At 39.8% G+C, this 26,493-nt stretch overlaps 1 protein-coding gene across 1 annotated transcript in view; it reads left to right on the top strand.

The window, feature by feature from the left end:
* The window catches only part of LOC114667589 (DNA-binding protein RFX7), a 149,833-nt gene that overhangs the window by 91,694 nt on the left and 31,646 nt on the right, over window positions 1-26,493 (top strand). The window lies entirely within an intron of this gene.

Below are 26,493 nucleotides of genomic sequence, written 5' to 3'. Positions count from 1 at the left end.
AGGCTCTGTATTTTAAAAAAGACCTATATAGATGTGATTTCAGAATTAATTAATTGTTCACTATGTTATCTGGGGCGGCACATTGGCACAGTGGGTAGCGCTGCTGCCTCGCAGTTAGCTTCCCGGGTCCTCCCAGCGTGGAGTTTGTATGTTCTCCCCCTGTCTGCGTGGGTTTCCTCCGGGTACTCCAGTTTCCTCCCACAGTCCAAAGACATGCAAGTTAGGTGCATTGGCGATCCTAAATTGTCCCTAGTGTGTGCTTGGTGTATGTGTTTGTTTGTGTGTGTCCTGCGGTGGGCTGGTGCCCTGCCCGGGGTTTGTTTCCTGCCTTGCGCCCTGTGTTGGCTGGGATTGGCTTCAGTAGATCCCCGTGACCCTGTAGTTAGGATATAGCAGGTGGGATAATGGATGGATGGACTTGTTAGAACTACTCCTGAATGAAGTGACAAACCATCCTCATCCATCCATCCATCCATCAGTATGACCTATCCAATTATTTCACTTCATGATTGTGGGAGGCAGAAGCCCTTTCCCAGCAATTCAGGCCATGAAACAGAAACCAACATTGGTGGAATGCAAGTATATCTGTAGAGCATCTACACACACACACATACTCTGAAGCTATGCCATTTTGGAGATGCAAGTCAGCCTAACCTGTCTTTGTTCATTCCCTCCACCCTTATTTGTTATGCTGTCTGTGTTGGCAATGTTGCACATAAAAGGAGGGGGTGCTGACAGAAGGAGAGAGAGTTCAGCTGATATAACTAGGAAGCATTTTGCTCACAAAAGCGGTCTCTGCGTGGTTCACTGAAGGAGCTCTCCATTTAGCTCATGTTGCAAGGAGATGGCTTCTGTGCCAGATGTTGTTGATTCAAAGCCGGCCACCAATAGTTACCACACCAAAAATCTTTGAACAGGGATGGTTCATGCTGTGAGTCCACAGCAGTTTACTAGGCAACAAGGGTGGGATTTGCACTGTACACGAGTGGAGTATGGTGAAGACACTGTTCAGAAAAAGTGGGGGCTGTCTCGGAGAGACCACACCACTCTCAATGTCCAGAGAATATCTCTTCTTAGCAGAATCGAGGAGCTCTCCATTTAGCTTAGTCTTCAAGGAGACTGCCTCTGAGCCAGATGTGTAAGTTTGTGGCTGGCTACCAGGAGTTGCCACAGCGTGACACCTCAGATTGAAATGCTTCATGGTGCGAGTCTGTGACAGTTTACTTTAAATGTAAAGTACTTTAGAATGATGTTAACAATGGAGAGGTGCTATATAACAGGTTTCTGTTGTGGTCCTAATACATTACTTTTTTACATATGTTCTTGTTTATACCTATGGTGTTATACTGTAAATGCCAATATTCACTTAGCCCTCCATTTACTCCATGAGATGAATCCTCCAGAGCTTACTCTGAGGTTGAGTCAATTGTAAAAGGTGCTATACACAGTTGTTTTTGTTTTACTGTTTATAAGGAGTGTGGTCCTTTAGTGGCTGCAGTATTGAACTGTAAATCCCAGAAGCATTGTAACCTTGAACAGTTTGCTTCACCTACCAATAATCAACTTTCTGAAACAATGGCAAATGAGCAGTGGCTTTAAAGCTCATTTTAATGGACTTTGCCTTTTAGAGGGAAAGTAAGTTTGTTGTGTTATTGTCTACATACAGTGTGACTTTTTAGTGGCTATGGTGTAAATCACAAGGCTGCAGCAGGTTCAATCCACTTTCTTAAATTGTTGGGTGTCCCTGAATAAGTCACATCATCTGCTTTTCCTCATTTTGTAGAAATATTTTAACAAGTGCACTGTGCTTGTTTAAAATGTTGCTCATTATGGAGAGGTGCCATATGAAGTTTGTTTCACCACATTGTTGCAATCTTTCTTGCAGGCAAGTCAGCCACCTTGTTGGTTGTTATGTTAGACTGTGAATCATAAGGGTGCTGGTTCAGTTCCCACTTTGAGGTCCATTTTAAATCCCGAGTGACTTACTTAATCAACTGGTGGTACATTTAAATAAATACTGAAACATTTGAAGACATGTTGGATAAATAGATGGGAATAAAACACATTGCTCACTCAGAATTCAGAGTGAATTTAATGACTGCTCAAACCTTCAGTCTACATCAAACAATTAAAATAACTTAGCAGGCGCTTTTCTTTTTACATGGGCCTCCTTTTGTAGCACGAGTGTGCAGAACAGGACACTCAGATTAAAAGCAAAGCAACAGATAATGAACAGGCGTTCAGGGTCAAAGGTTGCATTAAGTACTTGTGTAACAGGTGGCAGCTGATACAAGAGGGGCATGAAGAGGGGGGCGACTGTTCTAATAAAGTATGACATTAATTCACATTAGCCACAGTTTGGCTGTCTTAGATATGTGCAGCGGCGTGATTTGTCTTGGATGTTTGGGGGCTGTTTACTCTAAGTAGATTTGCGCTAAGGCGACAAGATGGAATAATTGAGAAGAAGTACTTTAAATGGATGGGTGATAAGAAGCTGTGACCTGTTTGAGTGCACCAGTATGAGTAGAGGAACGCCTTAACCATCTGCCAGTCTTCGCTGTCTTTACTAGTGGCGCCAGACAGATTCAGAAAGTGAAATAAAAGAAAGTATGTGTGTGTCTGTGTATATTTTTATACACTAGTTTGTAGCATGTCATGTGATGGGGATGAATGCAGACTGAGCTAAGTGCAATCCACTGACTGTGCACTTCTGCTACTGCACAGCAGGGTTTTCTTTATGGGTGTTGCAGTCATCCATCTCACTCCCACAAGAGAACACAGCACCTTCACCCCAATCTTCCCCAGTTTCCCCAGCACTGTTGAGACATACTAACATTGCATGTGACAGTGTGAGGACATGGGCAGTTGGCACTTAGCAGTGGTTTGTTAACTTTTTAGTACTGTGATTCTGTTTTGACACAAGTAATGATTGAGTGAGGGCGGCCAACAGTCAGATGTGAGAAGGGTCAGTTCAAGGCAGAAACCAGCCAGTTAGTTTGACTTTGTCAGCATGTGGTGACCAGCATTAATAATGGGATAGATAACTGTAATACTGACCTACTGTCAAGGATATAGCTTACTTTTCACCTCCTGATACTGTAAAAGTAACTGCTTCTTTGTGACCCCAAAATGGAAGCGTAGGTTAGTGTAGGGATGCAATCTGGTTTTTGGTAAATAAATTAAAAAAAGATGACTCTGCAAACAAATTTCAAGGAGACAATCCAGTCAAAAAGCGGCAGCTTAAATACTGCTACTAAGATGCCTTGGGTCCTTGGGGCCCCAACCAGGTAGGTGACAAGTGCCTACAGCTACCAGGCCTTTCGTATTTTCTGTCATGGCCTAACCATAGAGTTGTTTCTTCCATCTACATTCTGGTTTAGCAATTAAAGCTTTCCGTGGTAGTCTTTTCTCATCCAGAATGTAATCGAGCCATCGCTGGTGAAATCAGAACTTGGTTTCTTACAAGGTCCTTGTATCTTCTTTGCATCCAAAGTTCTGATGGTGTACTTGGTTGTTGCTTATCTTCTGTCCACACCAGATCTGACTGATGCACATTATGCACCAATGGTCAAAATCCTGTAAGCAATACTGGTCATTTCCATGCACCATCTATGTTTCGCACCCATACAACAGAGTGGACCAAACTGTATTCACTGCCAAAGGTGGCGCGGGTTTGCAAAGGTAGTGCATGCCTCCAAAATCAGCACTGTCACTTCTTTGCTTATGCTGCCATTGGCACTGATACAACATCCAAGGAAAGTGAACTTCTTCTCTGTCACCAAAAAATCACTGTTGAGAAAGAGGGGTTGGATTAGTTCAGTCCAGTCCTGAAGCTTGGCTACATTTTGATAAGGCAAAGTTTAGTCTATAGTGACACTGACAAACTCAAATTGTATGAGGCTGATTGGGCTTCATCAAATAATTCAAAGGTGCGCACAATGCCATCCTTGAATTCCAGATTAAAAACACTGCTGTTCTTTGGGATATTGAATCTTGTAACCATGGTGTTCTCCAATATAACTCATCCATCACGAAGTTGAAGAGGAACAGAGATAATGGGAAAAACTGTCAAACTCTGCCTATTGAAGTGAAGATCTTGATGGTTTGTGTGGAGTAAAGTGGGTGCGTATTTGTGAGATGACCATGCCACTTTAGGCACATTTAACTGTGACCCTTCGAAGACTGTGCTACAAGCCAAATATTGGTCATGACATGAATGTAAGTTTAAATCGCCTGATCCTTTAATAAAGTGGATGCTGGTATAAATGTATTCTAATGCAAAGATGGAGAATTGAAAAATACAATATATAATATACTGCTTAAATGCATAATGTCACATTATTTAAATTTGAACTGAAAGCTTTGATTACAAAATTGATTTGTCCTATATAATAAACCAGTAAGAATGTCTTAAACTAAAACATTTCAAAGTGGGATGTGTCAAAGCAAATTGTAGATAAACACACGTCACATTTATATTTGAACTGAAAGCATTAATTGTTATTCAATGATACTCGCAAAACTATTCAAACATTAATAAAATATTCAGTTTATGATCATGTTCTGGAATGACCAAATGTACAGATTACAATAGAAAATGTATCCATCCTTTTTCTGATCTCACTTATTTTGGAGCCTATCTTGGCATCATTGGGTTCAAGGTAGAAACCAGCTCTGGACAAAAAGGAAGTCCTTCACAGGGCACAATTGTTCGCGCACCCATACATGCTCTTACAACAATAATTTAGAGTTTCACATCTTTGAGATGTAAGAAGTAAACTAGTGTATGAGCAGACACAGGGAGAACCTGCAATTTCCTCATGGGAATTGACAGGGACAGATACTCAAACCTGGTCTCCTGGAGTTGTTATACTACAGGAATAACCACAACGTCACCATACCAGCCCACCTGAGAAAAACATAACATGCTTTGCCCTGCTTAGTTCAATTTAGGGTCACTGAGAGCCAGAGACTATTCTGGCAATATTAGATGCAAGGTTGGAATCAACCCTGCCTGGGGCGTCATTTTGCCACACATGCACACACCCAGACTCGCACGGTGTTTTGTGGGCTTGTTGCGGCATTAAATTGAAATTCACAGTTGTGTTTCCTTAGTGCTGCAATCACCTCGTCTGTATAGGAATTTTTTTTGGGGGGATAAGCTGCTAGCTTTATTTTTGCGTACATTACTGGAGATTTACAGAGTGGCTAGGCGGAGCCCAAAGTCTCTTTACACTTGTTTTTCAGTCTTCTAGATGCAGACACCATTGAAGATGCTGCATGCCGCAGGGTCTTTTTGAGCTGCAGCCAATGTAATGGACTTGACACCCTTTTGGCTACTCATTGTGTGTGTGTGTAACATATTCTGCATCCCCTGTCCTTTACTGCCTGTCTGAGACGGACGAATCCCCGACTGACAGCTCTTGGGGCTGCTAGCGGATTACTTAGATATTATTTACCTTTTTTTCCCTCACTACTGCTGCTTAGTGGCTGATAACTTTAGCCATTCATGAGCTTTGGTTCCCCTAGCAACAAACAAGCGAATAGAAAAGATGGGGAAGACGTATCTATTCTTAGAAACCAATTGTAACTGGTGTGGTGATCCAAGGGCGAAAATACGTGTTGGCAGTTTGTCAGTTTCACTCAGTGGGAGGTTCTTTGCCCAACTACTAGCACTGTAAGGGTTAACTATGGGGGATTTCCAAACAAGACAAATGTACAAAGTACAAAAACAGATCATCTTTTTTATTTTGTGTGCCCCCCCCCTTCTTTCCCCTCTCCGCCCCCTTCCCAATTAGTCTGGCTATAGCCTGGCTAAATATGGCTCAACGGAATTGGGGTGGGGGGGGGGGGGTGGGTTTGGGCAAATCACATAGATAAAAAAAAAAGCTTAATGGAAATCACATTTGTGCACCCGCATGTTGGGTTTAAATGAACAATACGAAACAGGGAGGGGATTTATATGATGCTAACCATAAAAGCGTTTATAATTTATGTAATTTGTAAAGATTTGACTTACTTTTTAAAAGTACAGTATTTCAGTGGATACGCAATCTTAAAATAATCATTTGTGCAAAACATTTTCTTTCTTTGTTTTCCTTCCAGCTACAGTGTAGTATTGTGTTGGTTCATGTACATATCTCAATATATACATAGGCATTGCCATGTTGTTTATTTTAGTGTGGGTTTGCGGTGGATTTATATTCCATGATTGGTTTTTGCCTTCCGCCCACTGCTGCAGAGAAAGGGTGTGGCCACCTGTGACCCTGTGTTGGATTAAGCTTGTTTAAGGAGTAAAACTGGTAGTTAATTATATGATACATGATAAATAATATATATATATATTATACATACACACTGTATATATTCCTGTATACTATAAGGTGCAAGATGGGAATCAATCCTTGAAAGACCGTCACTCTATTACTTACCCGCTTTCACAAATATAACAATAATTTTGAACTTCCACTCTACCTAATATACACATGTTTAGGATGTGGGATGAAATCGGAATACCTTCACAGCATGCAAAGTCTAGACAGTTTGTGGCAAAGGCTCTGAAGCTGTCATGCTGCCTTTTTAAATTAAGACATATACTTTAAAGATATGATATAAGGGGGTAATTTACACTTTGGACTTGCTGAAAATCAAAACTAAAGTGGCCACTAAAAATAATTTTTAAAAACATGTTATGGCGTTACCAATCACTCTGTGTACCTTCCTGGGTTTACATCAAAATGTTATAGCAGCTGATGGACAGCTCTGCAGTGGCAGGGTGGGAAAGCAGACACCTACAAAATGCTCTCAGGCAGGGTGGGACTACATATTTAAGTGCAGCAGGCCATTTGACAAAAAAGTGGGAGGACATCCTTTGACAAGCTTCAGGAGGATTTGAGAAACAGAGGAAAAGGTAAAAATAAGAGCCCAGTACATGCCTAAATGCTTGCTTTTGGACTCAATGACGTTGAAGATTGTAATGGTGGATAGCAAAAAGTGGCAGTGGTTGCTGACACAGTGACACCAACAGTGTTCACATCGTGATGGAGCAATGTGAGGCTTGTCAAGTGTCGTATTCAGTTGGCATTTGGTTTTTTAAGGAGTTTCCTGTAGCCCATAGCAACACTAAAAGGAAGTAATCAGACTCATTAGGCATTTAGAATGTCATTTTACTATTTGTTATTGTTCAACGAAAAAACTCGTTGTGGTGCTAAATCATTATTCAGTGGGTGCTTGAGTCCTTCTATCTTAATGCTGAAATATGAATTACAAAAATGTAATTGCTACTGTGTTTCCTTTTATTTTAGCTTTCTGTATCCTGGAAAGTTGAAGTAACTAGAAATTCAGTAGTTGTCTTTGGCAAGATGGCACTGTAGCAAGCAATGGAATAATAATTTTAGTATTCTCAAATAAGATCTACATGCATATATGCCATACAAAGTGGCAGTTTTGTGTGATGCTGGATACACCATAAGGTGTTGTGTCTGTCGTTTGCAGAATGGACCTTTTGGATAATGTAATTTGTCTGTTTAAGATATGCATATCCTAAGTAACAGCATTCTCCATAGTAACTTTTTGTATACTAGGGGGTTACACCCCCTGCTCGCTTTGCTTGCCCACCCCTGGGTTTGTTTTACCGGATATACAATTTAAAGAAGTAAGACGCCTCACGACTGGACAAACTGGTGAGGAAGGCAGGGTCTATTGTAGAAATGGAGCTGGACAGTTTGACATCTGTGGCAAAGTGACGGGCACTGAGCAGATTCCTGTCAATAATGGAGAACCCACTGCATCCACTGAACAGTATCCTCTCCAGACAGAGGAGCAGCTTCAGCAACAGACTGCTGTCACGTTCCTGCTCCACTGACAGACTGAGGAGATCGTTCCTCCCCCACACTATGTGACTCTTCAATTTCAGCCGGTGGGGAGAGGGTTGTTAACATTATACAAAGTTATTGTATGTCTGTATAACTGCATTGTTATGACTCATTAATTTAATATTGTTTTTTATTAGTATGCTGCTGCTGGAGTATGTGAATTTCCCCTTGGGATTAATAAAGTGTCTGTCTGTCTGTCTGTCTGTCTGTCTGTCTGTCTGTCTGTCTGTCTGTCTGTCTGTCTGTCTTCATGGGAATTGTTACATATGCATTATTTTCACTTTTACTTTAAAACTTTTGTAAAAACAATACTTATCCTTTATTTCTGGCCCCAGGTGTGGTTAAATCTCTTTCTCGCAGGATGTATAACGCTGCTTGCATTGTGAAGGGGGGGCTGAACGTATCCTAAGGAGAAGTGGTCAGATCATCTGCTGGCTTCCTGCTGCTGCTATTGCTTGTCGTTGTTTTAAGAGCTGTGAGCACATGATGTCTGCCTGCCAAAAGCATTCCAACAACTGCTAGGTTAGATGTCCGTGAACTTGTTTTAAATGTCATCTCACTGCCTTGTCTCGCGTGACATGTCTCTTGGCACCAAGTCTCATGTTGAAGGTCCCTGCGAGACGCTCCGTTGCCAATCTCTTTCATCTCGCAGGTCTTTAAAATGTCTTCCGAGAAGAGCACATCTCATCTCCCTTCCAAGATTTTTTTTTATAATAGAGAGATTAAGATGAGTGGCTACGTATACGTGACAATATATTGTAACAACATCTACTTCTGTGAGTACTAAAGGAGAACTCCTACCACCTAAGTAACCAACAACAACAACAACATTTATTTATATAGCACATTTTCATACAAATAATGTAGCTCAAAGTGCTTTACATGATGAAAAAAAGACAAAGTAAGAATTAAAATAAGACAACACTAATTAACATAGAATAAGAGTAAGGTCCGATGGCCAGGGAGGACAGAAAAAACAAAAAAAAAAACCTCCAGATGGCTGGAGAAAAAAAATAAAATCTGCAGGGGTACCAGACCATGAGACCGCCCAGCCCTCTCTGGGCATTCTACCTAACATAAATGAACAGTCCTCTTTGTATTTAGGGTTTAGGACTTGATTATGATGGTCATGTAGACTTCTGGCTTTTGATCCATCAATGTAGGAACATCATGGTGCTTTGATTAGGTGGTGGTGGTGGCACAGGTCGCCACCACAAAAAACCGGGAAAAGAAACAGAAGAGAGAGTAGGGGTTAGTACAGATTTTAGAGCCACCATGAATAGTTATGATAATTAATATACAGAGCATCAGGATTAAACTAAATTGAAGTTATGAGAAAGCCATGTTAAAGTAATGTGTTTTAGTAGTTTTTTAAAGTGCTCCACTGTGTTAGCCTGGCGAATTCCTATTACCATTCCTATTACCTATACCAAGCAGGCTTCTTACTTCTACTGAATCTTTGAGGGCATAATTTTACACAGAGGCAGGCTCTCTCTCTCTCAGCCTAACTAATTCCCCTCTCCTCAAATGATCCTGGAGGAGACCCCAAAGTCATTACTGTGAAATCACTAAGGGGCTCTGTCTTTCTCTATTTCCTGTCCTTACAAGGAGAGACCTGTAGTGAACATGGGGCCTCAGAGTCCATAAGTGCCAGCTTATCTTGCTGAGCTTAAGGAGAACTCCTCTCACCCAAGTGATTAAGCTGGCTTTTAACATCTAAACTGCAATCAGGTTGGCATTATGTTACATAGTGTCAAGCTCTCCCTCAGCCTTGCTGCCCACCCACACACTAAAGGTATCCCCTGATTACCACAGGGTATTTCACACACTGAGTTATTTCCTTGATCTTAATTGTCTGAATACATCTCACACAAGTAAAAAAACTGAAGAAACGTCATTATCTCTTTATTATTATCAGTTTGTCTACAGGTGAGTTGCTATCTGTTTTCTGTCAAATAAGAAGGTATGCCCTTTTCCTTTTCTAATGTAGGTTAGTCTATGTGACCTCCCTTTCAGTTGGAGGAGTCAGTGCATGGGCTCCTGTTATCTAAAATCTTGCTGACATACATGACGAAACGGTGATTTATATACCTCATGTGAGGGCAAATCTTGAATTCTCTGCATGATTAAGCTGACATGATCAAAGAGAAAGTATTGTAGTGTGGACTTTTCACTATGTGTTTGATTTTGATAATCTGCAGTGGGGAAAAATGGTATTTATGTTTGGTCAAACATGTTACACACAGTCATATCTTGTTGCTTTCAGGGGCTAAAACAAGTTACTACCAGTCCATCCATTATTGAACTTTATAGAAACTAATTCAAGGTCATTGGAGGCCAGATGTCTATCCTTGCAACAATGGGCACAAAGCAGAAACTGTCACTCATCTATGTAAACTTGAGTCTGAATAAATTTAATAAATTGAACATTTATAGTGTTATGATAACCAAGAGGTTCATATTATTACAGTAGAACTGCCAAATCAATGGATGATACATTCCAAGTCCTGCCACAAATGCCTGGAAAGGCAGATAGTAGAAAACCTTATATATTAGTCATTTGCATACATACCTGTGATAAAGATTGATAAATTATGCATGATAAGACATTACCCACATTAAATTAAATAATAATAAAACACATTGTAAATTATTATACTTGTGCTCTCTCTTGACTGAGTGGGATTCTAACATTTTAGCTTAACCCTTAAGGAACAATGGAGCAATAAAAAAATATATGGTACACATATATAGAGTTTAAACACATGTTGACATTACATTTTTACATTTATTTCTTAGCCTGTTGTGGATATACACCACCTTCTCTGTTCTTCGGAGTTTTCACTGATGGAAAGCACTTCACTGCTTCTCTTAGGCTTTGAAGAACTGACCGCATCACCATGTGTATTTTGGCACTTTGGTGCTAGGTGCTATATAAATAAAATGTATTATTATTATTAAGCAAAATTAAGTTTTTTGTTTTTTTTTTTCTTATAACAGTGCGATATTGTAGTGAAAATGGACAACAAAAATGCTGAAGGCTAAAGTTTCGTTTATACTGTACTTCATGTGTCACTGAGCTGAATATTGTGTTGGGTGCACAGGCACGCTCCCATGTGTTGCTGCTGTGGACTGCACATGGAATGCCGTGATCATATATTTCTGGAATTATCAATTTAATATTTTCAGGCCTAAACAAATTGAAAGTAACTGAAACCGCAGAAACCAAATATGTGGATGTGGCCGTTGTGCTGTACTTTACAGTTTTTCAGAATGAGAGCTGGTTCCTTGTTCATACAGTCAAAGCTGTACGTATCCAAAGTGCTCCTGCCAGGTGGTGAGTTTTATAAGCTCATGTCACCTTTGAACCCAGAGCTGCAGTGTTTATGCCAGCCATGCTTGCTAGTACTGAAGGTGCAATTTCAGTCTGAATCCCAAAAAAGCTTTGTTTGTAAATCAAAATGCTATATAAATAAATAATGTTCTAAAAAAAAAGAAAAAAATGTTGATGGGTTAAATAGGGTCAATAGAATTTTTTTTGCTATTTAAATAACATTAAATTTTTATTCCTATTAAGGACCACACAGTTTGCAGTCTGCAGGAAAGTTTAATAAATAATTTATTGTGAAAACAGTACAGTAAAGGCTCACCGATTATATCATCTACCTTGTACAGGAATGTTTGTATTGTTCTCAGAAAGTTTAATGTTTTAATCTGAAACATTCAAGTCTTGATTATTTATGCAATTAACAGCCCTGATTCACTCTGTCTTCCAGCCACAGCCTCTTTTATTGTTTTATATATACAGTACATTTGACAGGTAGCACAGCTAGTACAAAATAAATTAATAATATGATTAATGGTCATGAAAAGCTTAATACAGACTGAACAAAGAAGTTGCTGATGTAAAACATCACAGGACACCTCATGCTCACCAGATATTTGGCAAAACTAACAGGTATGATTAATGGACCCTATTTTAAATTAGTGCACTTTATGTATGCTTGCTGTTGATTCCCACATAGGTCATTATGTTTACACCTACACCACCGTGTGATTCTAGCGACATCGTAACTTTGACTGGAAAACTGCTATAGTCAAATGACACTATAATTGTTTTATGATTTATACTTTCAGTACCTTCAGTGTCAAAAGACACCTGAGGCAACAGTGATATCCACTGTTTTCAAGATGTCAGTAGATCCTTAATGCTGACTGTTTTTCTGCTACTTGCTTTAGGGTTCTCATTTAACCATTAGGACTGTCAACTCTATTGCATATTAGGATATACTGGCTAAAATAACTGGTTGCTTCTGCCATGAAGCAGCAACTTGATTGCAAGTGGATCTTGCACCATGACAGTTATCTTAGACACAGAAAAGAAAGAATTAAGAATAAAGTAGTGCTGTGCTTTCAGAAAGTATTCAGACCCCTTCAGTTTTTACACATTTGCAGCCTTGAGTTAAAATTATTTAATTTTCTAAAGCAATATCCAGTAGCCTAGAATGACAAATTGAAAAGAAGATTTCAGAATTTTTTGCAAGTCTCTCTATTATATAAAAAAAATACTGGGACAAGACGAGACTTTTTCAGAGAGATAATTTCATGTCCTGCGAGACAAGACTTTGTGCCAAGAGATGAACTGAAAACCTAACAGGTCCAAGCGGGGGTGGAAGTAAAAGACAAACAGTAGGTGAAGAAAAGACAAAGAGTAGCAGACAAAGTAGAATGTCGTAAAGAGGTTCAAAAACGTTGCCGCAATACACATGCAGAGCAGGTTAGAGATTATGAAAGTAATAAAATTCGAAAGTCTCAAAAAACTGATAGTAAAGATCGCATTATTGCTAACAAACGGAAATTATTACTTGGTGAAATAACGGAACAGCAAAAACAGATCGAATATATGGGCATAGGTGATATGACAGAGCTACTACAAGGAGAAGCAATGCAACATAGAATCAAAAGAGTTAAACGATCGGACATATTAGAAATTCTACAGCCAATAATGGATACAAATCCATACGTCCAAAAGTATCACACTTCACACGAAATTTATCTGAAAAACACAGATAAAGAAGTTTTCTTGGATTTCTATATGAATCCAAAAGATCACGCTCGCATATATAATAAACCAACGTGACGAATTGTTAGCGATAATAGTTTTGAAAGACGGAGAAAGTGCGTAGGGCCCGCACGAGGGTTGGCGAGTGTAGTGAGCAGGGGGCAGAGCCCCCTAGTTTATTAAAAATAAATCACTGAAATACCACGTTGACACAAGCATTCAGACCCTTTACTCAATACTTTGTTGACGGCCCTAGATTATGACCTTCACACACCTGAATTTGGCCTCTTTTCTCTGCAGATCCTCTCTAGCTCTATCGGGCTGGATGGAGACCATCAGTGGACTGGTATTTTCTGGTTTCTCCAAAGATATTTGATTGGATTCAAGATTGGATTCTCTGGCTGGGCCACTCAAAGACATTTATGGCGTTTAACCCTAAGCCATTCCTGTGTTGTCTTTGCTTTTTCCTTTGGGTCATTGTCCTGTTGGAAGGTGAACCTTTGACATAATCTGTGGTCCAGAGACCTTGCGGTGATTTTTTGCAAACTCCAAGTGTGTTTTTTTTTTAACACACCATGATGTTTCTGCCTGGCCATTCTGTCATATAGCCAAATCAGTGGAGTGCGGTAGTAGTAGATTCTCCCATCTCCATACAGGTTCTCTGGAGCTCAGCCAGAGTGACCATTTGATTTTTTAATCACCTTTGTTACCCCAGGCCCTTGTTCACCGATTACTCAGTTTGGCTGGGCAGCTAGAGTTAAGACTGTTCCAAACTTGTTTTGTTTAAAAATTATGAAGGCCTCTGTGCTCTTTGGGGACTTTCAGTGGTAAGAAACTTTTTTAGACTTTCCCAGATCTGTGCCTCGACACAGTACTTTCTTTAAACTTTGCATGCAATTCCTTTAACTGTATGTTGTGTGGTTTTTGTTCAACTTTTGGACCTTCTATAGGCAGGCACATGGTTTTTCTAATAATGCTCAACCAACTGAATTGACCACAGGTGATCCCCAAACAGGTTATAGAAACATCTCAATGATGATCAATTGAAGGGGATGCACCTGGGCCAAAATGTGAAACACGTGAATGAGTGTGAATACTTTCTGAAGGCACTGTATTTTTTTTTTTTTTTTCCATAGGCCATAGCAGTCTTTGGATTTCAAATTGATGGATAATCTATGATATAAATTAAAGAGTGCTGTCCATAAGACACCTAAGAATGTCATGGATCTAGAAAATATCTGCAGAGGTTCCTGTCCGCATTTTCTCCAGACATCAGACTTTGTACAGTTATGGGTGCCAGAGACATGCTGAAGCCAGTCAGATTAAACAAAAAAAAAACATTATTAATTAATTATTTTTAAATGACTATTTCTGACCTGTCTCTGCATCATTTTGTATCTTTCCTGCTGACTAGGAGGCTTTAGTTATATGGAGAATACATTTTCACCACTTTGAAAGTTATTAGAATGCTTTTCGAAAACACAAATTGAAAATTAAAATTGTGTTTTTTTATATTGTGGATGCCGCCATTAAGAGAACTATCTTCTTTTACTCTATGCCAGTGTTTCACAACCTTTGTAGTGTCATGACCCACTTTTTCCCATCACATTGTGTTTGCTGCCCACACCTGATCACCTCTGCGTGAATTTAGTGCAATTGTCTGAGCAGGGAGAGTGGGAATTTAGCGTGATTGTCAAACCAGGTGGGTTGGGTGGGGGTGCTGTGTGATCTTCAGAGTGTCAGAGTGATTAGATGAATAAAGCGTGATTGTCAATTCTTTTCCTCCTTTATGATTTGAGCACAATTGTCAGAACAGGTGTTGGGGATGTCAACCAGGATTGGCTACAATCCACCTGCAGTGCTGCTGCTGTGAATCAAGTGCCATCGTCGGAATGGTGAGGGGTGATGGGATTTTATCCTTGGTCCACCACAGCCCCCCTGCAATAACACCACAACCCAAAGGTTGGAAAAAATGATGCTACATGCTATATAGGCTCTAAGTGCATGTTATGTAATGGTATCGATACGATAGTTGAAAAGATTAGGGCTACGCATGATGTTTTACGGGATTGGGGATATTTCCTTGAAATGTTACATAGAATTTTCTTTGTTCTATATCTCCTAGTAACTTTTCAGTGCAGTTTAGGATTCAGTGTTTGTTTATTTCACCCTGTGTATTTTCATCTTCCGGTATCTCAACTTTTGCTTGAATGTTTTTGACTACATCCATCTCCTGATCCTTTTGGGTAGTTCTTTTTGTAGCTGGAAAGTTAGTGTTTAAAAGGGGTTTTAAAAGCCCATAATACAACCCAGCTAAAGTGCTAGCTTTTTCATCTGCCATTTGAAAGATTTTTCTTTATGCCTTTTTCTCTCTGGTAGAACACTTGAATAGTCGTAACATATTCTCAAACAAGAACAATGTAGAGTAGATGATGAGACTAAATGCTATGTCACATTAGATGGCTTTTCCAGCAATTTTTAGTTGCAGCCTTCATTTACATAACCGTAGCCATTTGAAGGCTGTCAACAACATGCTCTTGTGAAGCCAGTCTTCTATGTGACCTATCCACTGACTGAGGCCAGCTAGTCTGCATCTAGTTGGATTTTCTTATTGGTCAGTGAGGTGGATTATGTATGCTGGAGAGCTGACAACCAATGAATCCTCCTCTGAAAATACAGTGCATAGAATGTACCGATGAGGAATAACGAGCACATGTGTTTTGAACCTCACAAATAGAAGAAAAGCTTACCTGTCTCATGGTTTATGTACTAAAACAGGGTGGAGATAAAAAAAAAAAACAAAGACTGCAACTGAATGTGCCATACTATTAACCCTATGAACGGGTGCTATGGCAAGAGAACCTTTTCTGTCCGATGTCTAATATTGTACATACCATAACAGAAAAGAAAAAAGAATTAAAGGCAAAAATTGCTGCTGAACTGTTTGAAACTTTCAAGCCTTTGTACAGTGCCAGCTTTGCACTATTGGCTATCAGAAAAGGGGCCAAGCATGACTGTGCTGAGAAGACTGGCACTCGGTCTGTAAAAGTGACATGGGTTCTGATTTTCAGTTGGGTAATTTGACATGGTGTAGTGACGAAATCGGCAACTGTGATTATCAAATCTGATGGATCCCACAGCAAAAAGTTGTGTTATGTGACTTCAGCTTATCAACATGCACATCATGGGGAACCTAGTAGAGAAAATCTAAACAGAAAAAGACCATACCTGAAACTGAGCTCCTTGGTACTATGAAGCAGCAATGTGTGAGGACTGTACAGTATATGTGTGTATTTGTACAGTTAGGTCCATAAATATTTGGACAGAGACAACTTTTTTCTCATTTTGGTTCTGTACATTACCACAATGAATTTTAAATGAAACAACTCAGATGCAGTTGAAGTGCAGACTTTCAGCTTTAATTCAGTGGGGTGAACAAAACGATTGCATAAAAATGTGAGACAACTAAAGTATTTTTTGAACACAATCCGTTCATTTCAGGGGCTCAAAAGTAATTGGACAATGGACTCAAAGGCTATTTCATGGGCAGGTGTGGGCAAGTTCGTCGTTATGTCATTATCAATTAAGCAGATAAAAGGCCTGGAGTTGATTTGAGGTGTGGTGCTTACATGTGGAAGATTTTACTGTGAACAGACAACATGTGGTCAAAGGAGCTCTCCATGCAGGTGAAAGAAGCCATCCTTAAGCTGTGAGAACAGAAAAAAAACCATCCAAGAAATTGCTCCAATATTACGAGTGGCAAAATCTACAGTTTGGTAGATCCTGAGAAAGAAAGCAAGCACTGGTGAACTCGGCAACGCAAAAAGACCTGGACATCCACGGAAAACAACAGTGGTGGATGATCGCAGAATCATTTCCATGGTGAAGAGAAACCCCTTCACAACAGCCAACCAAGGGAACAACACTCTCCAGGGGGTAGGCATATCGATATCCAAGTCTACCATAAAGAGGAGACTGCATGAAAGTAAATACAGAGGGTGCACTGCAAGGTGCAAGCCACTCATAAGCCTCAAGAATAGAAAGACTAGATTGGACTTTGCTGAAGAACATCTAAAAAAGCCAGCACAGTTCTGGAAAAACATTCTGTGGACAGATGAAACCAAGATCAACCTCTACCAGAATGATGGCAAGAAAAAAGTATGGAGAAGGTGTGGAACAGCTCATTATCCAAAGCATACCACATCATCTGTTAAACACGGTGGAGGCAGTGTGATGGCTTGGGCGTGCATAGCTGCCAGTGGCACTGGGACACTAGTGTTTAGTGATGATGTGACACAGGACAGAAGCAGCCGAATGAATTCTGAGGTGTTCAGAGACATTATGTCTGCTCAAATCCAGCTAAATGCAGTCAAACTGATTGGGCGACATTTCATGATACAGATGGACAATGACCCAAAACATACAGCCAAAGCAACCCAGGAATTTATTAAAGCAAAGAAATGGAAAATTCTTGAATGGCCAAGTCAGTCACCTGATCTTAACCCAATTGAGCAGGCATTTCACTTGTTGAAGACTAAACTTCAGACAGAAAGGCCCACAAACAAACAGCAACTGAAAGCCGCTGCAGTAAAGGCCTGGCAGAGCATTAAAAAGGAGGAAACCCGGCATCTGGTGATGTCCATGACTTCAAGACTTCAGGCTGTCATTGCCAGCAAAGGGTTTTCAACCAAGTATTAGAAATGAACATTTTATTTCCAGTTATTTAATTTGTCCAATTACTTTTGAGCCCCTGAAATGAAGGGATTGTGTTAAAAAATGCTTTAGTTGCCTCACATTTTTATGCAATCGTTTTGTTCACCCCACTGACTTAAAGCTGAAAGTCTGCACTTCAACTGCATCTGTGTTGTTTCATTTAAAATTCATTGTGGTAATGTACAGAACCAAAATTAGAAAAAAGTTGTCTCTGTCCAAATATGTATGGACCTAACTATGTTTCACACACACCCGTCTCAACGAAATAAATATAAAAGATATTTAGAGAAATTTAAAGATATATTAAACATGTGTGTTAGTTTATTTGGGAACTTTAAAAAGGCAGAGTATGAATAAGTGTACGTTTGTGTGTGACCCCTGCAATGGACTGGCACTATTCCCTGGTTCTTGCCTTATGACCAGTGCTGCTCAGATAGAGGCCAGCTCCTAGTGACCCTAACCTGGAAATTCGTTCTAGAAATGAATGAATGTATGGATGAGTGAATGAAAGGGCATAATACATTTTATTTATTTATATAAATAAATAAATAAATTGACACCCCAATATCTGAGAAATAGCTATTTGCAGTTTGAAAGATCATGTTGTCAAATGTAAATATAAATTAATTTCTCTAGTATTTAAATTGGGGATTGAAATAGGGATTAATTTAAACGAAGGAATAAAAAATACTTCACAAGCTTCATTAGATCATTTTTAAAAAATGTATTCAAATGAACTTTTTCCCTGTCCAGTTTCTGTGCTTGCTAGTATAACAATGCTTGCTGTCTTCATCTTCATACATTTGGTGTATTTTTCTTCCAGACTGGGTGCACAGTCCTGCCTGCAGCAAAATCTGTCTCCTATTTCCATCTACTCAGGCAGAATGTAAATTATTCTTGCTCCTCTTGATCGTTGTCTATAAACCCTTTGAAGTTTGTCTTTCATTTAAACTGGCACCAGGCTTGCCGTTTTGGATTCCTTTATTTATGTATCTTTAGTTTGGTTTAGTAAAGAAGGATCCAAAGCATCAGTTTGATGGGTTAGTGGTCTGTCAGAATGTTTCACTGTAACTCGGTGTTGGTTCCCTTCCAGACTGGGGTTTTCTTAGTGTATGAAATGAGACCTAGGATCCCTTAGAACATCAAAACAAAGAAAAGTTTAAAATGTATATTAAGGGAATGCACACTTTCCTTCTTTTGAGTAATGTACACATCCTGCTTTGGTTTTGAAGTCTAGCTTTTAATAACTCATTGGTGGCAATGAACATAGTCTCAGAAGCAGTGATAATTGTAGTAGGCAGAATTCCCAGTTATAGTATTTAGACTTTTTTCTGGTCAACTGGTACATTTTTCTTGATACAGTAACTATTCTTTGGTACCTTTCTAAGGTATGAGAGTTGGATGCACCACATATTTCTTTTTATAGTGTTTTTACTTTGGTTAGTGTTTTTTGTCTGGGCGATTGTTTTATTGCAGTGTTTAGTTTTTTGGAGAGGTGACTTAAGTAGATTGACAAATGGTGCAAGGAATTTGGAGTACTTCATTACTGTGGAGTAGCAATGGTTGCAGTCTTGAGAAACCAGTAGTATTTAGAGGACTGGAGACCTTTTAAAGTGACCCTGTGGACACTAAAGGGTTTAACTGAGCCCCAACCCCTTGACACAACTACACAGGAAATCAGCCATTTTATTAAACAAAGCACCTTTTACAGGGTCTTCCCCAATACCGCTTTCATTTCTTGTCTTTCTTTTTTCTTTTCCTTTTCTCCACTCCTCCCAAGTGAACTTTGTCTTCTTCTTCCTGACTCCAACACCCCTGTGCAAAGTGGAGTGCTCGCTTTTAAATTCAACTCGGGTGTCGAAACCATTTTTAAATCCAACTTCTTCTGTTCATTGTCTCACCCTGGGACAGAGCATTTATGTGCTGATAGCTCCCATGGGCGGCCCCCACAGAATCCTTTAGGATGGCTCTATGGGACCACAACTCCCATTCTGCCCTGCGTGTTCCATACAGGGGGACCTTCCACAAGGAATGCTATCATCTTGTGTGTGTGTGTATATATAGTGGGGGAGTGCCAGTCCTGGATGCAACAGCTGCCTCCTTTGCCGGAAGAGGGAGTGACGCACCTCCCTTCTTCACCATCTGTTATAAATGGTGTCCCAGACAGAAAAGGAAACTAACTGGGTGCATCCTGGCTCTGACTCTGGTTCATCCATCACACTTCAAACATGTCACTCAGTCCAGGAATTTCAACATTAATTTCTTCATGAGTCCTTATGAATCTAGAGACTAGATGTATGTTGCAGTAAAAGAGGAAAAGTGTAAATGGGAAATGAGAACCAATTTAGATCTTAAGCATGTTCATGCATTGTTAACTATTGCACTGTGCCAATCATTACCATTACAGGCTCTTGGCCTAGTGATCTTGAAATGGATTAGGTAGGTTTGATAGTGGTTGGATGGATGGATTTGAGCATTGTCAAGGAGGTAAAAATACTTTTCTAAAATAAGAAAAGCAGACAGAATTCTGTCATGCAGAGCACAATGTCTATGAAATTTAACTCAAAATTTGCTTTAAGGCAATGCCCTCACTACTAAAATGACTGAAAACACGTACAATGTAGCCGTTCGCCTACACTAGGCTTGCATACATTGAATATTGAGTATTCGGCAAATAAATCCTTGAAGGGATGATTATATTGCATGCCACAGATTTATCACAAAAAGGTAGCGACTGGTAAGTTTTTTTGCTTTTTGCACATATATGAAACATTTAAACTGTATAAAACCTAAATACATACAGCTAAGTGACATAACAAGCACCATGGAAAGCAACTCCTCAGTGTTTGCTATGTTGGAATGTGGTTTTCTTCTGTGAAGGGCGACCAGTCAGCAAATGAGATGTTGTAATGAGCAGGATCCAATCAGGGAAGTGTCATGTAATAAGCACAAACCAATCAGAGTGTGATTTAGAGTCTGTGTCTTCCAATCTCTATGTTTTCACCCATCCACACTGCAACTCTGAGTTAACATTTTCAAAATATATGGGTCTGGAGACCGTTTTACACAATACCTGTTTAAGGAGGTCAAAAATGCTGGGGTAGTGTGGGTGAAAGGGAAAAATGGAAAGTATTGCCTGTCTCGTTTCTTCCTTGTCGCCATCTCTCGTTAGTCAGAGAGAGTAAAGCATCTCTATCCACAACTGAGACAAGGGGGGAACCATGACATGCTTCCACCCAGGCATGTCTATCTTTGTTTTGTGCTGGTACACCATGCAAATGCTACTCCAAATGACCAACACACATACAGGGCATGCTGCCCCCTTGTGGCCCCTGTGCTTTCACTCTGATTCATGTAGGCCAGCTTGTGCTGGCCATTGTTTCAGTGTTGTTTCCCTGGGTGATGTCCACTGAAGTCATTGTTGCTGTGTTCCATCCTAGTTGTGTATCAGACAGTATCATTAAAATAACAAAAAATTCAGAGAAATAATTAATTTGGTGAAGCCTTTTAGCAATAAGGAAACTTTGGAAATTTGAGATCACAACTTTACTGAGTATGCTTTTTTCTTAGCTAGCACCAAAAACACTAGTCACAGATTTTTTTTTTTTTTTGATAACTTACTGTTCCTGTAGAGTAATAATTACCAAAATGCTTGTTAATTTGTCAGACTTTCCCACTGGGTTATTAGCTTATTAGCTCTGTGTTGCTAAAGAATGGTTTGGCATGCTGGAGAGGCCTCCTTCTTTGTTCAAATGCAGGGAGAGCTTTGAGCTGAAATGCAGGCAAACCGCTCAGATATTCACAGGCATTGATTCACAAATGGGGCTGTTGCAGTGATTGTATAACAGCATAACCTACAATTGTTTTATCTTTGTTTTATATTCTTGCATTTTTCATTGATCCCATTTGTTTAGAACTAAAAAGTAGTGCTGTAGGAATTTTGTGAAATTGATGCATGGTGTGTGGGTGTGTTTGTGTGTGTCCTGCGGTGGGTTGGCACCCTGCCCGGGATTGGTTCCTGCCTTGTGCCCTGTGTTGGCTGGGATTGGCTCCAGCAGACCCCTGTGACCCTGTGTTCGGATTTAGTGGGTTGGAAAATGGATGGATGGAGGATGTCTTATGGCTAGTTGTCTGTACCCAGTGGCTGCAATGGACTGGCTCCTTGTCCAAGGATAGTTCCTGCTTTGTACCATATGCTTGCTGGAATAGGCTCCATTCCCTCTGACCCTGCCCTGGACAAGAGTGTTAAGAAAACTGATGGGTAGAAGTACTCAGTGGAGAGTGAAAGTCTGTTTTGAAGTCTGAGGCTAAGGTGACAGTGAATTTCGAGCTACATTCCTGACTCTGCCTCCATTTCATTAACTTATATTGGGAATTTGCTAAACTATCAGGAGGAGATGTTGGATGTGTAAAAATGGAATCTGTACAAGTTAAAATACCTCTCTTGAGGTACATTTGAAACAGTTAAAAAGTAATTGAGGTCACACAGTATGTTTCTTTATTTTAAGATAGATTAGGAAATATGCAGACCTATGGTCCTCCCAAGATCAAGGTTCTAGTTCTAGTAGTTCATGAATTACCAGCAGGTGTTTGATGTGTGGTGAATGCCGCAGCTATCATTCTTCTTGTTCATATCATATAACTGCCTTCTGCCATTTTCTTTATGCTTAGCAGATATCACCTTCTTGATTAGTTCACTTACACACTTTGCTGTAAGAAAGACACAAGCTGTGATAATTTCATGGAGCTTGCTGCTAGCCACATGTTTTGCTTCACCAGCTCGAATCACAGTGTGCTGTATTTCAGATACCTCAATGAAAACTGAAATTTCTCAACCAATCGCCTTCAAAAATGAGTGTACCAAGCTTCAATGAATTTGGTCCACTGGGAGCCAACTTATTTAATACATTCTGACAAGCAACAACAATAGGTGCTGTTACATTTTACGCAAACCCACCTACTTATTCTTGTTGCAAAGCCAATGTTAAAAAATGTGATGCTCAGGTTGCACGCAGCTGACATTTAATCCTTGAACCCATGACATCACTAGTCCCAAAACCAACAAGGAATAGGACTAATGATGACACATTATAACAAGAGTAATTTCAATAGTGCTCAGGGCTTTTATTTAACACAGTCCAAACAATCTGCAAAAGTGTAGTGCAGTCCATAATTGATAAATAAATAATTCCATAAAAACAGTGTTCTGGTGGAGGTTAAAATCATAAATATATTTCTTAAGTGTGTGTTATCCAGAATCCAAAATCCAGGTTAAAATACAGTCAGAATGAGTCGCTTTAGAAACCATAAACCTCAGTTTTGTCTTTCCAAATCTGTGTCGATCTCTGTTCACCTTTATGTTCTGCTCATCAGCAGAAGACACCTTCAGGGAAGCATGGCCAACCTTCATCTGGCTTGTGTCTTCATCACCATCCCTTGGAGTCCACAGGGACCCTGCTCCCTTCTCCCACTGCTGTCTCTCAGAGCTGTTGAATGCTATAAAGAAGCAGAAGTGAATTTACCCCCAGAGCACCACTACTCCGTATGGGGCATATTCCCTAACCGCTAAGCCTCAACTCTGCAGCACCCTCTCTGTCACTGATTTCTTTCTGTTCTTCCTGTTAATTCAACTTCTTCTGTCTTTCCAGGAGATTCCCTGAGCACTAATGAGGAAACTGGATGAACTGATTGCATTGTACCCCAGGGCCACTTGGCTATGCTACCACAAGTGCCTACACCAAACCTCCCCCCCGCCCCCCAACGTCCTGAGCCAGAGTTTAATATTTTTAACAAAAGCCTGCATACTGCCATGGACGCCTAATCCACATCACCACAAAGAAATATTGTAAATTAACATATTTTATGTTTTTTTACTGGGTCATGCTGCATTGACATTATATTTGAACTACAATTTTGATAGTATTAAGCAAGCAATATTTATTTTTTAATTAATAAAAAGTGATAGAGAATATATTTAATATGGGCACATATTAACAAAAAATTAATTTTCTCTTGTATCATACATCTTTCTTTCTAAAACCCACACTGAAAACCTTCACATGTCTATAAACTCCCCCATTTGTTGTTATTGTAATTGTATTTGTTTGGCTGACTCCTTTATCCTTGGAAGCACAGGTTGCATTCACACTTTTTTTTTTAATTAAAAATGGTGTTTTTAAAAGAATACAATCTCCATCCAAACTAGCATTTACATATCACTTCCAAAAGCATCTCCACCTATACTAAAGTGACTGAAAACGCATGTGACGTAGCCATTTACTTTCACTGGGCATATACACCGCTACACACAGACAACTGGGATGGTGAATACGAAAACAAAAACACAGATTGTTCTGTTTGGGCTAACGATGAAGTGGAATTGTTGTTGAGAGTAATGCTTGAGCAAAGCAGCTGAGAAAATGTAATGAGCAAGATCCATTCAGGGAAGCGTCAACGTAATAAGCACAAACCAATCAGAGCTCATTTAAAGTCTGCGTTTTCAAAACTTTTTTTCTCCCATCCACACTGCAACGCTGAGACAGCATTTTCTGAAATATTTGGCTATGGAAAGCATTTTCAAATGTCTCTGTTTTCAGTTATTAAAAATGCCAGGATAGTGTGCATGGAGGGTGAAAATGGAGACTAATATCTGCGTTTTTAAACAAAAATGTAGTAGTGTGGGCATAGCTTTAGTTGATCAAGTTATAGCCAGAAGCAGGAATTGTACTGACAGCCACGAGGCTTTAAATCTACTGCATTAGCCACTACGCCACACGGCCTGCATCGTACCATTGAGGGAAATATCATCCACATCTCTCATCTAAAACAACATTTAGTCCCAGAGTTATGGGAACGTGATGAGGCCATCCAAGGATGAATCTGAGGTGAAAAGGAGTAAGATGAGAATAATCATTTTGATATGCAGATTTTCTGAAGAAGGGAGAAGGCAAGGAAGGCTCTTTTATGTGAAGATAAACAGCCAACTGGTATGAAGAAAGAAGCTGAGGTGGAGAGAGAGACTGATGAGGTATACAATTTCAGTAGGCAGCTGGCACATAACACATTATTATGATAGAGCATGCCACACAGTACATTGTGGTACCACAGAAAGGACTAACTTTTATTGCTCTCTTGAGAAAATGTAAATGGTACCCTATGTAGTGACTCACAGAGATTTTACTCAATCCTCCTGTACTACAAAATTGATTTGTAAATCACTTTGAATAAAAGTGTCAGCTCGATAAATGGCATATTGAGTGAAAGATCGATTGTGGATTACGTCGCCTTGTTTGAAATGATGCCCATTCTTAACCCAAGACAATGTACATGGTCTGTCTTTCCTGTAATCTTAATACCAGCATGTTGTTCAGCAGAGGTTAGTCTGTCAGTGTCTTTATTTTCCACCTTGACATTCTGAAATTTCCAGACTTTTAGAATTGTTTGTAAAAGATGCAGATTCATTTTGCCAGCTTAGTAAGATGCTGTTCTTCAATTTGATTTGAATCTGTTTTACCCTGGTGAACAAAACTAAACTGTACCCACTTCACCATTTCTACAAAGAGTTGCACTGCAGTTGCACCTATTTCTGGACATCTCTTACATGGCATTCCTTCCATTGCTGCATGAAGTAGTGGTGAATTGTGAGAAGTGGAACACTTTGTTTTTATTTGTGGTGTCAAAGCAGAGTGCCCATTTATACACTTTATTTTCCCAACTGGCATCTATCAGGAATCGGCTGTGGCTGTGCACACGAAGACCCTTCCCATTGGGATCTGTTACCTAGCAATGTTTCTTGAGCAGTAGCCTTACGATGGAGGGGAGTCTGGGTTAGAGGCTTTACTCAGGGATTTGTTTTTTTGCCTTTTTGTACCTTTTAAGGTTTTTTTTTTTAAACTATGTTTCGTTCTCTTTGATTTTTCAGTTTCATCTATCAAACTTCCCTTTCATGTTATATTAAATTATGAAATACTTTCACTCTTTTTTTCATATACAGTGGAACCTCGGTTTGCGAGTAACTTGGTTTACGAGTGTTTTGCAAGATGAGCTAAAATTTGTAATAAATTTTGACTTGATAAACGAGCGAGGTCTTGCAATACGAGTAGTATGTATACGCTTTGTCTGCTGAGTGTCATGTGATCACAACTGAGCTGATGGTTCTTCTCTCTCTCGCTGCGGGATTGTGGGCAATTGTCTCCTATTCTCCGTCTGAGTCGGCGTGCCTCACTTATATAGTCAACATCCGTACAAGCATATACTGTTTACTACAGCATTGTGACTCGTGTGTGTGTGTGTGTGCGTGCGCGCGTGCGTGCTGTGACGTGCAAGTCCCCGTCTTGCACCCCAAAACACGAAGCTGAGTCTCAGTACTTTAGCAACACCAGCTTTATTCAGCTTGAAACAGCAGCAGCGCGGTTGTTTATTGTAGCGGGATCTGCCACTCTCCTATGCACAGACACAGCAGTCAGGCAGGGTCGTGGCCAAGTAGTACTGTGTCCCGCACATTTATAATGTTCCTTGTATCACCCATCGACGGCAGGCACTTATAGCATGTCTGCGTTCTTTTCGGATTCGCTTTTACGGCGAACCGCTACAGCGCTAGGAGACTGTGATTGCTTTGGGACGCTCTTCTGCGTGTCGTCCCGTTGGGTAGAATCCCACAAGAGTTTAGAAACTCACTCACACCAGCCATGATTCTTTTCAAAGGTAAAGTGCAGGTTAATTTGTTTTATGTATTTTTACTTTATATTTTGTATTAATCATTTTTATATGAATAGTTTCGGGTTGTGGAACAAATCATCTGAGTTTCCATTATTTCTTATGGGGAAATTCACTTTGATATACGAG

Source organism: Erpetoichthys calabaricus, chromosome 17 (genome assembly GCF_900747795.2).
Source record: "Erpetoichthys calabaricus chromosome 17, fErpCal1.3, whole genome shotgun sequence".
NCBI lineage: Eukaryota > Metazoa > Chordata > Cladistia > Polypteriformes > Polypteridae > Erpetoichthys > Erpetoichthys calabaricus.
Note: the sequence above shows the minus strand (reverse complement) of the source record. Positions and strands in the feature narration are given on the sequence as shown.